Below are 13,667 nucleotides of genomic sequence, written 5' to 3'. Positions count from 1 at the left end.
TGCAGTGTTGAGTATTTTAATCCATCTGATTTGGAGTGTGTCTTATGCGGCCCTGAGCCTTTGCTTCTGCTTTTTCAGACTCCTCGCAGTGGCAACAAGCCTTTTACGGGCAGTCTGCTGCTCCGGGTGTCTGTCCGGCGTTATGTTGTCCGGACCATTATCCTTGAGAGGATTTGTTTGTTCGGTTTGATTATCCGGATTGCCGTTGTCCGGCAGCGGTTCGCCCTGCTCCAGCGCTAGGTCTGTGTGATCGCTATTTCTGTTGAGGCGGGATTTGGGGCGGCGCTTGCGCTGCCGCTTTGACTGCTTTTCGAGGGGACAAGCCTTCGGTGCGTCCTTCCGCTCCTCGTCGTCATCTTTTGGTGCGTCCACCATGTATACGTCATATGATGAGGTGGCGTTCCAGGGCCCAATAGGCGCTGGTTCTTCATCGGCGTCCGTACCGTCGATGTCTTCGGAGTCGAAGTCGAAAATGTCGTTTAAATCATCGACAGTGGCTACAAAGTGGGTGGTGGGTGGGCTTTGAATTTCTTCATCGTCCGAATCCCAACCTTGCTGACCGTAGTCCGGCCAGGGCTCTCCTGATAAAGAGAGAGATTTCAGTGTCTTCAGGATATCGCTGAAAGGCGAGTGCTGAAAGATGTCCGCGGCAGTAAACTCCATGATCGGTGCCCAATCGGATTCGATCGGCAGGGGCGCGGAGGGTTCGGAGTCCAGAGAGGAGTCTGGCTCCTTGGAGTCACGAGTCTCGCAGAGTACGGGGCTGGTGTTCGGCTCGATCGCCGTTGGGATCGCAGCCCCCGAGGTGGCGTCCAACCGCCCATCCTCGATCGGCGCAGTTGGCTCCGAATAAGGGGTCGAAGCTAATGCGGGTGCGGCCTCCAGGGCACTGTTCGGCGGCAGAGCTAGATCATGCTCGTCGGGACAGTGCGGCGCGCTCGGCAGTGGCTCAAATCCGTCGAAGATCAAGTCCCCGCGGATGTCAGCCGTGTAGTTTAAACTTCCAAATCTGACCTGACGGCCAGGGGCGTAGTTTTCGATCTGCTCCAGACGGCCAAGTGAATTGGCCCGCGGTGCGAAGCTGCCGAAGACGAAGATCTATCCGGGGAGGAAGGTCTCACCCTGGACTGCATCGCTATTGATGATCGTAGGAGCCATCGAGCCTGACGGCGATGGCACAGAGGATCTCTCAATGAAAGCACCATTGTCGGTGTCAAAACCGGCGGATCTCGGGTAGGGGGTCCCGAACTATGCGTCTAGGCTGGATGGTAACAGGAGGCAAGGGACACGAAGTTTTACCCAGGTTCGGGCCCTCTCGATGGAGGTAAAACCGTACGCCCTGCTTGATTAATATTGATGATATGGGTAGTACAAGAGTAGATCTACCACGAGATCGGAGAGGCTAAACCCTAGAAGCTAGCCTATGGTATGATTGTTGAGGTGTATGTTGTCCTACGGACTAAAATCCTCCGGTTTATATAGACACCGGAGAGGGTTAGGGTTACACAAAGTCGGTTACAATGGTAGGAGATCTGCCTATCCGTATCGCCAAGCTTGCCTTCCACGCCAAGGAAAGTCCCTTCCGGACACGGGACGGAGTCTTTAATCTTGTATCTTCATAGTCCAGGAGTCCGGCTGAAGGTATAGTCCGGCTATCCGAACACCCCCTAATCCAGGACTCCCTCACGACCCATCGTCAGTTCTAGCCCGTTCACGGCCCGGAACGTCTTTCGGCCCTTTCTCAACCCATTCTGCAGTTGGGTCAATTCTAGCCCGCCGTGACATTAGGCCTATTATCGGCCCATTTGGTAAATGGGCCAACTCCTAGCCCATTTTGTCTCTCGGCCTGTTAACGTCCCGCACAATAGTTGGGCCTTTGACTTTAGGTCCATTAGGGGCCAATGTTCTGCAGGGCATCATTCCAGCCCAGCGTGACTTTCAGCATGTTAAAAGCCTAGTTTGCAAATTGGGCCTCCTCTGCCCCATAACACTTCAGGCCTCTTACTGGCCCGTAAAGTAAAAGGGCCGAGACAAAATTGACATCTATTTTGGCCTGCTAGAGGCCCGCGGGCCATTTCCATTTATACGGCCCTATCGAGCTTTTGGCCTGTTAATGGCCTGCTAAGAGCCATTGTTACGGTGGGCCACATCATTCGGGATCCACTTAATATTATTTTGACGAGCCTAATTAAGGCTCGCTTTGATTACACGCGTTTGTTCATTTATATAGCATCCAGGAAATGTTTGGGCGTGTGGGCCCCCATTTCAATGATATAGAAAATTCAAGAATTATCCTACTCTATACTATCGCCTCTAAAAAACATACACTATACAATAAAAATACTAAGGCATAGAAATGTACAATAATCCTACACTATACAATAAAGAAATTACAGCTGAATATACCCACTGGGCATTATAGTTCGGCACCAGTGATAATAAAGCGTACACAAACAGCAAATTACATACACTCGACAAATAAAGCTCATACATCATGGACACACATCAACATAACTTACCATTTGAACTATAATCTCTTTAGAAAATAGGATTAGACGGATTCAGATAGCACAAATTTCAGTATGCAAAATCTCCAATTCCTTCGTGGTTACCTCAGTGTCTTGTTTCATTTTTTGACCCCTGCATCGAATACCTACATGTCCAGTCTCAACTTGTTGATTGTACGTTGAGAATCATGTACACGTTGTCTTGCCACCTCTAGTTGATGCTCAAGAACATCAGACATTCCAATTCCAATCCATAATCATTCGGTAATGGCCATGCCGCATTGCTCACAGATCTTTGTGTTGATGTCACTTCATCCTAAAATGTTTCTGTAAGTACACATGATTAGGGCGAAAATATAGTTACAACAATGAAGCGATCAAGACAGGCTATTTTGTACATGGCAAAACAGGACTAACTATAATGTTACACGTCACGAAGCATAAGCAGGTGATATTTTAAAAATTATAAAAATGGTAGTCTGTGCAGCCTGCATACAGAAATCTCTCTTAGCTCACCGGAGGAGCATGATGTTGGGGCCAAATCCAAAACACACACAGGTTACAAATTTAGACAACACGTTGCGTATTAGTAAGCAAGCAGTTGGCCATTCTGTAGCTCAATTAAAGTCTTAGGGAGCATAATGAACAACAGAGGGATTCATACAAACCTACTACAGCAAGCAAATCTATGCAATCATTAGCGTAGTATAAACTAGATTGTGAGCCTCATGCAGTAATAGTTGGTTAATAGACTTCAAAGCTTAAGGCACACTTCGCCAGAGTAATTAAATGGTAAGGCCTTTAATTATGTCAACTAATAGTTATACAAGTACCCAACATCAAGCATCATTGTTTGGGCATCTCATTAACTGAGGACAAATAAAGCAATTGAAAAGAGCAAATTAACTATGCCTGAAACAAACAAGGAATTGAACTGTTGAGTTGGATACAGTGACTTACCTTAACTGGTTGAACAGGCTCAGCGCTGCCCTTACTTCTCTTGCAAGGCTCTTTCCTAACATTTTGTACTTGGAAATCCTCAATCTTATCTTCATTGCACCCCCTCTACAAGGTGACACAAACTAGTTACTCATCTCCTTGGAAGATAAATATGCATACTTTCCAGTCTGTGAAAAACACAAAAGGATGAGATTATAACAAAACAACACCACATAATGAAATATGCCACATCTCTTGCACTTGCACACAATCAAATGAGCATTTACTATGTGTGCACTATGTAAAAACTAGGCATACCTTCGAACTAGATCTCCATGTACTCTTGGAGAGCCTAGTTTAGTGTACAGCCAAACCTTTATGTCACCTATGAGTTAGACAAGCCCCCACTACAATAGCCCTTAGTGTTTAAATCGTTGATAAGCTCTGTTAAAGTGTTAGGTCAAGAACAACAAGTAATCAAAGCAAATAGTTCTGGTATGGCTGGCTGATGCAAACAAGCAATTGAACAGATGTATCAAGAAAAGAAGCAAAGAAGGAGGCTTAAAGACCATCACTTGACTGACCAGATTGAAGGGGCATTTAAACATCATGTGCAACGTATGAACTAACATAAACATTGCATATTCCAGATTCTATAATGGAATGCACATGTATTAGGTTATGCCATGTATGATGATGCCTAAATGTACACTATAGCAGGCAAGAGTGATTCATTATTGCACGCATAATTGAATTGCAGGTTAAGGGCCAGTTCTATTCCGTCTTTTCAGAGCTTATTGTCAAAATAAGCCATAAAAGATGTAAAGAAGTCATTTTTGAGTTATGGGCTTGGGCTTAACTTATTTCATTTTGGACGGGGGTGTTTTGGGTAGAAGCTCACTAAAAATTGAAGGGAAGGGGAATAGTGAAATGACTCTATTGTCTTCCTATATTACACTCAAAATGCAATTGCCCTGCCCGCTTGCATCTCATATCCCGTTTCCCTCTACCTTGATCCCCTGCCTGCAGCAATAGGGTTCCTCCAGCGAGTCGTCGCCACTAGTCCCATCTAACCTGGTCCTTGACGATGCTCTGTCCAGCTAGGCTACATGGCTGGCGGGTAGGGCCAAATCTCCTCGGCTGCTCCTCCCTCTGGCACCGCCCCTCATTCTCATGGTCTCCAGCAGCTGCTCCACTATGGTCTTTCCAACGCACTACTCCGGCGGGCACTGCACAACTACGGCTGATGCCACACTGCGGTAGAAGGCACCTTATTCCCCCTCCCCTCCTCCCAAGCTGTGGCCTTGAGTTGCTATTGAAGGATGAGCTCATCCAACAAGGTGAGGATCTCCTCTGATTTTTTGCCAAATTTTCATTCTGATCCACTATACGATGAATTGCTATGAGCTGCTTCTGCTGCTGCTATATGATGCATTGCTATGAGATGCTCCTACTGCTGCTACATGATGAATTGCTATGAGCTGCTGCTGCTATATGATGAATTGCGATGAGCCGCCGCTGCTGCTATATGATGAGTTGCTATAAGCTGCTCCTGCTGCTGCTATATGATGAATTGCTATGAGCTGCTTCTGCTGCTGCTATATGATGAATTGCTATGAGCTGCTTCTGCTGCTGCTATATGATGAATTCCTATGAGTTTCTCCTGCTGCTATATGATGAATTCCTATGAGCTGATGCTGGTATATGACTGGAGCTTATATTCACATGTGCTTATTTTCTTAGGATAACTCGTAATAACTGTCCCTAAGAAACTTGGCCAATAGAACTGACATACAAATAACATGTCACGGTGATTGCAATGGAGGAGTGACCTACCATAGCACATTGTATAGGCTCACCGCTGCCTCTCCTTGTTTTGCGATGTTCCATGAAATTGCCACATACATCTTGTACTTTTTCGTTGTGTAACCCTATCTGCAAGTTGACACGGCTAATTTCAGACATCTCTACATGATAATACATTGCATATCACTTGCGCATATTTAAACCACCAATTAACGATTGTGTGCGTAGCATAAACTAGTCATGACTCTGTGTGCTGGACTAGCAAGCACTCTAAGGGACCCTAAGGTAGTGCACTGGAATTCCTACATGCCACCTACGATTTTGTGTAATGTACTACCTCTGTTCCTAAATATATGTCTTTGTAGAGATTCCAGTATGGACCACATACAGATGTATATAGATGCATTATCGAGTGTACATTCACTCACTTTGCTCCGTATGTAGCCTATAGTGGAATATCTAGAAAGACTTATATTTAGGAACGGAGGTACGAGGTAGTATCATGTTTGACCTCTACATATCTAATTAAGCAGCCAGTAGTAGAAATCATTGTTTGAACAAAGGGATTACTGGTCGAAAATCCTAGCAAAGCACGCTGGCAGGCACACAACAATACACGAGAGAGACACACACTTACAAGATCATAGCAATGCCTCAGTCCAGGATATTGGTTGGCCAAGCTATTAGATCCAGAAGAAACATCATCCTTGTAGTTTTTGCCAGCTGCATAATAGGTAACAGCGACATGTTAGTATATTTGAAGTACATCGGGCAGGTGATGCTGGGCAGGTTTAAAGGAGAAGTACCGAGGCCATGGCGGGTGCTTGGCATCTTGCCACACGGTGGGAATCAGGTTAGAAACGTCAAGGGTGATGATGCTGCGCTGGTTGTCGGGGTCCGGTAAGGAGATCTAGAACCGTCGAGTAGGGTGTTTGTGGAGTGGCTCCGGTAGGGTGGACTACGGTGTGGGCGAAGCGGATCTATGGCCGTGGACGAGGGCATCGGTGAAGCTGCTCTGGTGGTTGGGTTAAGGATGGTGTCGACGATTCGGATCTGCGGCCGTGGACGGGGCGTCAGAAGCTGCTCCGGTAGGTTGGATGAGGGTGCGACGAAGTGGATCTGTGGCCATGGACTTGCGAGTTGGCAAAGCGGCCTCAGTAGCGTTGAGAATGGTATAGGTGAAGCTACTCCGGTAGGGTTGACGATGGTGTTGGCGAAGCGGCTCCGGTAGGGTTGAGGAAGGTGTCGGCGAAGAGGATCAGAGGCCGTCGACGGGGGCGTCGGTGGGGCGGCTCCGGGGGGTGTGGACGAAGCGTCTCCAGTGGGGAGTACGAATGAGCCGCTGCAGATGCGCTGCGGTTGATGAGAGTGCCGGCGAAGTAGATCCAGCGCCATGGACAAGGCCGGCACTGAATGGCTATGGTACAGTGGTGGATGAGCAGTCTACTTGTTTCTAGTGGAGGCGGGAGGGGTAGATGCAGCCGCAGAAGCAGATCCGACGAGGTGGACGCCGCTGGTAGTGAATGGGCTCTGGTACACCGGTGGATGAGCAGTCTAGGGTTTCGAGAGGGAAGGGGAAGAAAGACCGATGAAGTACGGACGACGTGATGTAAGATGCTCTGGTGCTGTGGAGTTAGTCGTTTTTGTAGGAGGGGGAGAGGAAATGGGGGTGCTGTGTGGTGGGGGGAACTAGAAGTTACCAAAGCATCCCCGACCTATTATGTAGATGAGGGCGGTATCGTTACTGTTGTTCTCCATGCACCAAGGACAAAAGGGGGATTTCCCATGCTAAAGACTAGGTGTCGGAAATTTTAGAAGGAGGCGGGAGATTTTGCCGCCCGCGGGATCGTTCGTGTCCAGTTTCAACTAATTTTGGACCGTGCAAGCAGGAAGGTCATGCAAGACTGTGTACACGGGGCACGTGTCAGCAGTTAATAACTGGTGTGAACTCCACCCTGAAAAAAAAGACAATAACTCGGGATGATGCGCCTATAACTTGGACGTTCACACGGGCGCGGCCAATCGTACGGGTGTAGAGGCGCGTTCACAAAAAAGGGATCAAACGCTCAGCCTATGTATTTCTCGTGTAAATAGATAATTTAGTGCCATTGGTTATTTACTTTAAACATAATGCATTGACGTGTTAGTGTAGAGGCACACAAAAAGAAATGGATATTGTTGTCCCACAAAAGAAATGGATATTGTAGTTCGCTACTTAAAAGTGTTACCTCAAATGATTACATAGCCTCCATTTCATAAATTTCATACCCGTTGAATTCATATATGAATATTACATATATTACTTCCTAATAGAACCTTAAATCATCCAAGACTAATGAATTTGAATGCAAGAGTGACAATGGTGCATGTCATGATAGCTACATTGGTGGTTTGAAGAAACATCACTGTAACTTTGGCATGCACAATTGAAAAGGTTTATTTAGATAGAAAAAGATGTGATATGTGAGTGTCCAATCTTTATAGCATTGAATCGATATTGTACCTTTGGCCATGATCCGGAGTAGATATTGATTTATGTTCAAGCGATGCACGTCCATGATCGCTACATAGTGATACGTGAATGAATTGCGCAATCTCTCTCAAACGCATACATATCTCATTTCCCTGTGGGCATCGGAATCACACACGCAGACTTCGTGTATTTCTCTCCCTCTGTCAAGGTTAGAATTCGTCTTTCTACCCCGTCCTACAAGTCTCTCACACAGAAACACGCACGCTCTCTCTGTCGAACACTCCCACCCCTTTAATTCCGCCCACCCACAGCCACTAATGTCTCAAAGGATAATTATGTCTCTCACACATATGCCTAAGGTTAACTCGAGTTCCAGAACCATATGAATACATACAATGGGATTCTAGCAGGGCACCTTTTGTTTTGAGATTTCGCTCTCTCTCTCTCTCTCACACACACACACACACAAACACGCGCGCGCGCGTAGGCATTGGTTGTCGCTTCATTTTCCCGGCACTTGCATTTACACCGTTTGTTTATCTTCGTGATGCTTTAAGTATGCCTCGCACACATCCTATCTACCTATCCCTTAATATAGATATGTGTCACACAAACTCCTTCTCCCTACTAGCAAGATGCCCATGCGTTTCACGGAACATCAAGATGCATTTGTATGAGTAGTTTATCTTGTGGGAGAAAAGGATGAACGAGGGAATGCCTTATTTGCAAATGTGGAGAGGGGTGTGGGTATCTTTTTGCAAAATTGCCATAGTTTCCTTCCTATCCGTCAGATATAAATAGGATGGCCTATATTGCAGGATGGCAGGAACACCATCATCACCAACTCTGTTTTTTATAAGAGTGGAGATATGTAAGTGTCACTGCCCCCCCCACCCACACAAACACTTCCCGACACCGAAGGAGTAGGGTGACACCTCGATCTTGATAATAATCTATCGACTGGCTTCTCTCTCAAACACACACAGACACACACACTACCTGACATGGAAGGAGTAGGGTGGCACCTCGATCTTGATAGTAATCTATCTACTCCTCTTTCAAACACACACATATACACACACTTGCTAGTTGTGACTCTGTGCATACCATGCACACTCTCGATACGTCTTTCTCTCCCTACCCCTCCCTGCCCCACCCCAATGTAACGCCCCAAGACCGGAGCTTCAGATGCCTTCCAGGGTTTCCGGGTTTCGTCATGTGATTTGTTTGGTTCGTTGCATCATGTGCATTGCATCATGTCATCATGCCATCATCTCATAAATCTTTGCAACTCAACTAAAAAATGGCATGGATCTTTGATCCATTTAAACTGAGGGAATTCACCTGGTGACTTCTCTTTATAACTTTATCCTCCTAATATTTAGGGAGCTATTATAAATATTCCATTCATTTGGATTCACCGCAAACACACTTGCAAAATATCTCAATGCCTTTGTTATCTTAATTCTCGGTCTCCAACATGGCCATAAATTTCTTTCATCATATTTCGGAGCTCTCCCAAAAACTTGAACATTTTTGGCCTCACCGAACCTAGTCCCAATTCAAAATCATTTGAATTATATTCAAATGAATTTGAATTTAATTCCTGCAATCTTGCCACTTCTATTTTTGTGTGGTCATGTTATTTTTTATGAGTCTACGAAAATTGTCCTCCTGCTCAAACTCTTTTTCCCTAACCCCCTTATTTTTCCTCTCTCTCTATTTTCTTTTCAATTAAAGAAGAAAGAGAGGAGAGGGAGAGCCCAATCCAGCAAGCCCAGCTGACCCCTCCTCTCTACTGGGCCGGCCCCAAGCCCACCTACCGGACCTAACCCTAGCAGCCACTAGGCCCGACCGAGACCACCATCTCCTTCGATCCCTCGCGCACCTCTCCCTCTCGTACCCTTCCACCCAGCGCCGCCAGGGAGAGCGCGCCTGATCTCATCTCCCTCGATCCCACTCCTCTCCCTCTCATCCTCCCGAGCCCGATCCCCATCTCTCGCTATCTCCCTCTCCCATCGATCTCTCCCACACCGCCGCCAGAGAGCCACGCTCAACCCCCACCTCTCGCCCGCTGTCCTACTTCCTCTCGATCCCTCTCCTTTCCCCGCGCCTCCTCCATCCGCAGCCACCCTGCAGCAGAGCACCACGGCACCCGTCTCCTGCGCCTCCCGTGCTGACGAACTCCGCCTTCCCTGCGCCTGTGCTTCGCTGACCGAAGGCATCGTCCTCGAACTTCGCCAGCACCGCTCCTTTCGCCTGCGTGCTCCCTGCTGCTCCTTCGACCTTACCTTGCCCTGCGACCGCGCCGCCCGGCGAGCCCATGCTCCGGCACCGCGCTGTTGCACCCTTGTTGCTCGCGGGTGCCCTGGATGTCCGTGGCCTCGCCTTCCTATGTCTCCACTTCTTCCTCCGCCCGAGCCTCCCTTGAGCTCCTCTGCCTCCTCGCCCACCTGTCATCAACGTTCCCGACGGCCTCGCCAGGAGCTTCCCCGAGCTACAGCAGGAACCACACCGACACTTGTTCTCCCCAGATCCACCTCGGCCTCACCGGACAGATGCACCACCAGCCTCCTGTCTTGTTTCTTTTGGACTAGCAAGTACATCGCCAAGTACCACAAGTTCCTGATGGATGCGCCAAGTCCCCAGCGAGACCCGTTTTCGTCAAGTTCGACTACACGGCTAAGACCTCGGAGTTGGACTGCAAGCGCCAAGTACCCCACCGGCAAGACCACACGGATGCCCGAACGATTCGCAAAGACCGACGAGAACGACTTCATGGACCGACGAGTACCACGGCGACCGTTGTACGCCAAGTACCTCTCCGAAAAACGAACATGTACCACTACGTCCAGAGGTATCGGATCCGTCAAGTCCAACCATGAGTGGGTACAACTATCGGCGACCCCGAACGACTATGAAATGTGAACCTCTACCGTCGACCCTAGAGCATGCGAGATCGACTACTTCCACTACCATCATCGTGAGAACGCCTACTTCCCTCTACGAACAAGAACCGTCCCCTTTGCACGCTACAAAGGTATAACCACCGAGATCGGCGTCCGAGAATGAATGCTTGTGTTGTATGAGACGCACCCTTTGTCTGCACCGCGTCCGTTTTGCCACTCGTTTCCATGCCCCTAACTCGTGGGAACCCGGTTACCGGGATCACCCCACCATCTTTTGCACGCTCCTGTCACATTTTCTTTTGCACAGACGTCTCAATGAGTTGTCGGAACCGGAACGTTGCCGGCACCGTTTCGTTATCGTCGCCGTGGCACCCCTTTTGTTTCCACCACGATGACAAATGCTTCATAATGCTCTTGTCAACTTTTAATAAAAATTGCATAAACTTGTTCATGTCATCCGCATCATGATAACAACTTCAAGAATGTTTAAATTGTTGTTTGCATTTAAATTGCTAATGCATGTGGGGATTTACCGGAATTGTTGTTGTTGTTTCCGGCCTCATTTAAAGTGCCTAACTATATTTTCTACTCATGTTTCACCTCCTAACATGCTTAACAACATTTAATATTGGTGAGTTCATAACCAAGAGAGAACTAAATAATTGATGTGGTGTTCCGTCAATATGCAACCCGTTGCATATTGAGCTCCACTTAATTTGTAGGATTGTTTGTGCTCTTTGCCATGCCATGCTTCATTAAACCAGACATGCATCATACTTGGTTGCGCATCATGCCATGTTCATGTCGTGGTTGTTTACTATGTTGTTTGCTTCTTTCCGGTGTTGCTTCTTCTCGGTAATCCGGTAACGTTGCATTTGTGAGGATCCGTTGGCTATGTCCGTTTGTCTTGTTCATGGACTCGTTCTTCTTCCTTGCGGGATTTCAGGCAAGATGACCATACCCTCGAAATCACTTCTATCTTTGCTTGCTAGTTGCTTGCTCTTTTGCTATGCCTATGCTGCGATACCTACCACTTGCTTATCATGCCTACCATATTGTTGAGCCAAGCCTCTAACCCACCTTGTCCTAGAAAACCGTTGTTTGGCTATGTTACCGCTTTGCTCAGCCCCTCTTATAGCGTTGGTAGTTGCAGGTGAAGATTGGAGCTTTGTTCCTTGTTGGTACATGGATATTTTGTTGGGATATCACAATATCTCTTGTTTAATTAATGCATCTATATACTTGGTAAAGGGTGGAAGGCTTGGCCTTATGCCTGGTGTTCTGTTCCACTCTTTCTGCCCTAGTTTCCGTTATATCGGTGTTATGTTCCCGGATTTTGCGTTCCTTACGCGGTTGGGTCATAATGGGAAGTCCCTGACAGTTCGCCTTCAATAAAACTCCTCCAGCAAGGCCCAACATTGGTTTTACCATTTGCCACCTAGCCTTTTTCTTTCCCTTGAGTCGGCCGGCTCAAGGGTCATCTTTTTAACCCCCCCCCCGGGCCAGTGCTTCTCTAAGTGTTAGTCCAACTGAGCGATGTCCGAGGCTACCAGGGGAAACTCTGGGCTGGCTTACCCGACATCTTGCTCATCCGGTGTGCCCTGAGAACGAGATATGTGCAGCTCCTATCGGGATTTGTCGGCACATTTGGGTGGCTTTGCTGGTCTTGTTTTACCATTGTCGAAATGTCTTGTAACCAGGATTCCGAGCCTGATTGGGTATCCCCGCTAGAAGGAATATCCTTCGTTGACCGTGAGAGCTTGTGATGGGCTATGTTGGGACACCCCTGCAGAGATTTGAACTTTCGAAAGCCGTGCCCGCGGTTATGGGCAGAAGGGAATTTGTTAATGTACGGTTGTAGAAAACCTGAAGTTGACCTTAATTAAAATACATCAACCGCGTCTGTAACCGTGATGGTCTCTTCTCGGCGGAGTTCGGGAAGTGAACACGGTGTTGGAGTTATGCTTGACGTAGGTTGTTCTACGATCACTTCTTGATCATACTTTTATCGACCGTGCTTTGCCTTCTCTTCTCGCTCTCATTTGTGTATGTTAGCCACCATATATGCGAGTCGCTTGCTGCAGCTCCACCTCATACCTTTTACCTTACCCATAAGCTTAAATAGTCTTGATCGCGAGGGTGTGAGATTGCTGAGTCCCCGTGACTCACAGATACTTCCAAAACCAGTTTGCAGGTGCCGTTGAACCGTGCAGGTGACACAACCAAGCTCAAGGAGGAGCTCGATGAAGATCTCGTCCTTTGTGTTGTTTCGTTTCAAGTTGATCAGTAGTGGAGCCCAGTTGGGGTCGATCGACGATCTGTGTAGCATTTGGGGTAGTCTTCTTTTATTTTGGTTCCGTAGTCGGACCTTTAGTGTATTTGGATGATGTAATGCTTTATTCATATAATTGTGTGAAGTGGCGATTGTAAGCCAACTATGTATCTCTTTCCCTTATGTATTACATGGGTTGTGTGAAGATTACCTCACTTGCGACATTGCTTTCAATGCGGTTATGCCTCTAAGTTGTGCTTCGACATGTGGGAGATATAGCCCCATCGAGGGCGTTACAAGTTGGTATCAGAGGATGAACGAGGGAATGCCTTATTTGCAAATGTGGAGAGGGGTGTGGGTATCTTTTTGCAAAATTGCCATAGTTTCCTTCCTATCCGTCAGATATAAATCGGATGGCAGGCACACCATCAACACCAACTCTGTTTTTTTATCTCTACTCCTATAAAAGACTCAATTGGTGATGATGGTGTGTCTGCCATCCGTCATTTATGACCATCAGATCTGCATCTAACGACTATGATGTAAGGCTTGGCTTTTTGCAACAAGACCGCACTTATCTGATCCAATTTCCAGAAACCCCTTAGTATATTGAAACCAACCAGATCCCTCCTCCACCTCATCAAAACAGCCACAAGGAATATATTTTGAGTGAAACCTAATACGAGCATATTTTTAGTGATATATACACCAAACTAGAGTGTTTTTCTTTCAAGTTTCTGAACATGTAATATTATATTTTG

This window comes from Triticum urartu, chromosome 2, assembly GCF_003073215.2.
Source record: "Triticum urartu cultivar G1812 chromosome 2, Tu2.1, whole genome shotgun sequence".
Taxonomy (NCBI): Eukaryota; Viridiplantae; Streptophyta; class Magnoliopsida; order Poales; family Poaceae; genus Triticum; species Triticum urartu.
The sequence above is the reverse complement of the archived record's forward strand: the minus strand, read 5'-3'. Positions refer to the sequence as shown.